The sequence below is a fragment of the Herpailurus yagouaroundi genome, unplaced genomic scaffold (genome assembly GCF_014898765.1).
Source record: "Herpailurus yagouaroundi ecotype Mexico unplaced genomic scaffold, PumYag 187, whole genome shotgun sequence".
NCBI classification, from domain to species: domain Eukaryota; kingdom Metazoa; phylum Chordata; class Mammalia; order Carnivora; family Felidae; genus Herpailurus; species Herpailurus yagouaroundi.
In genome coordinates, this window is record NW_024412418.1 from 5,046,254 (window position 1) to 5,048,579 (window position 2,326).

The 2,326-nt window shown below is 39.2% G+C and overlaps 1 pseudogene; it reads right to left on the reverse strand.

The window, feature by feature from the left end:
• Positions 1–1,003: 1,003 nt before the first annotated feature.
• Positions 1,004–1,944, reverse strand: LOC121043836 (olfactory receptor 5D13-like; annotated as a pseudogene).
• Positions 1,945–2,326: the final 382 nt, after the last annotated feature.

The window sequence follows — 2,326 nt, forward strand, 5'->3', positions numbered from 1 at the left end:
ATTGTGTCATTATTAATATCCTGATTGTTGTATTATATGATCATAGGGGAAAATCGGTAAAAACTACCTGGGATCTCTCTAAATTACTTCTTACAACCTAAAATGTACCTAGTACTATTACAATAAAATTTTGAATAAATGAAAAAAGTACAACTACATTGACACAAAGAGAAAAACTACAGTGATGGGCGTGTATCTCCAAAATGTATATTGGTTTCTTGTGCTACTACAGACATAGAAAATATTTTATATTTGTTCGTACTGCCAGTTATAATTTACATTGTATTCTGGACCTTTTAAGGGAGATATACTTTTATTTTTATTTTTCAGGGAATCTTCCAGTACCAAGATGATTCTTGTGGAATTAAATATAATTTTTGTTTTTGGAACCTTAGAGTTTTATGTTGAAAGCTTTTTAAATGTTTATTTATTTAACTTGAGAGAGAGAGAGAGAGAAAGAGTATGAGCAAGGGAGGGGCAGAGAGAGAGAGAGGGAGAGAGAGAGAATCCCAAGCAGGTTCCATGATGTCAGCGAAGAGCCTGACATGGGCCTCGATCCCAGGAACCATGAGATCATGACCTGAACTGAAATCAGGAGTCAGATGCTTTACCGACGGAGCCACCCCAGAGCTCCTATGTTGAACAGCTTTTAAGGTACTATTTTTACATTGAGAAGTAAACTACCTTGTAATAAACCATAACTCTTCAGACCATCTCAAAAACCCCACACTTCCATGACTTAAACTGAACTGAAATTTGTCTGAGCAATTACATGATCATGTATACTGACACAGACACTTTTGTATTTCAATTTATGAATCAAACACTTGGTTTAATCTTTTATCCCTAACATCATATGTAATTTTAAAGTTATTTCATTAAACATTAGAGTGAACAGATTATGGACTGTCAATTACAAGTGTATCATACCCTTATGGACTGATTTTCTATTGGACAAGTCTTACCAGTACTCTAAAAAAAGGACTAATTCATATTTCTGGCTTTACATTTTATCAAAGAATAATTTAACATTAACGTCTTGACTGCCTCTTTCACATCTTTGTTCCTGAGGCTGTAGATCAGTGGGTTCAGCATGGGAATGACCACAGTGTAAAAGACAGAAGCTACTTTGACCATGAGCCATGAACTTTTGGAGTTGGGAACACAATACAGAAACAGTATGGTCCCATGGAAAATTGTAACAGCGGTCAGGTGAGAAGCACACGTGGAGAAGGCCTTGTGGCGCCCCCCAGTGGAAGGCATCTTCATGACAGTGATAAAAATGGAAACATAGGAGGGAAGAATGATCACCAGGCTGCTTATTTCATTGAATGTGGCAGAGACTAAAATGACCCTCTGGCTAATGTAAGGATCAGAACAGGACACAGAGACAATGGCAGCATGCTCACAGACAAAGTTGTTTATGAAGCTAGTTCCACAAAAGGATAAAGTCAACAAAAAGTATGTGTATGTTAAGGAGCAGGCTATACTCCAAGAATATGATGCTCCCACCAACAAGGAACAAAGCTTCTGAGACATGACAACTGTGTACAGAAGAGGGTTACAAACTGCCACAAATCAGTCATATGCCATCACGGCCAACATGAAGGTTTCTGTCACCACGAATATGCACGCAAAGAAGAATTGCATGATGCAGCCTGTGAAGGAGATGGTTCTGTCTTCCACAACCAAGTTTTCTAATAGTTTGGGTGTGACTACTGTAGAGTAACAGAAATCAACCAAAGATAAATGGCTGAGAAAAAAGTACATGGGGGTGTGGAGTTTGGGACTGATCTTGATGATCATGATCATACCCAGATTCCCAAGAACAGTGACTATGTAGATGGTCAGGAATACCAGGAAAAGTGGCATCTGGAGTTCTGCATTTTCTGAGAAGCCCAACAGAATGAAGGTGACTCTACTACTCTGGTTTTCTTGATTCCTGTGGACAAAATATAAAAGTTTATCCAGAAAATAAGTCCCAGAATCTGAAATACATAAAAGAAGAAAAGACAAGTTTAGAGGCTCAATGGGTCTCTTAAGAGTGTTGCTGAAAATAGTAGACTTCCTTCCACTGTTACATTTATTTTTTTAAACATTTTTTTTCAACGTTTATTTATTTTTAAGACAGAGAGAGACAGCATGAATGGGGGAGGGGTAGAGAGAGAGGGAGACACAGAATCGGAAGCAGGCTCCAGGCTCTGAGCCATCAGCCCAGAGCCTGACGCGGGGCTCGAACTCACGGACCGCGAGATCATGACCTGGCTGAAGTCGGACACTTAACCGACTGTGCCACCCAGGCGCCCCTCCACTGTTACATTTAAAA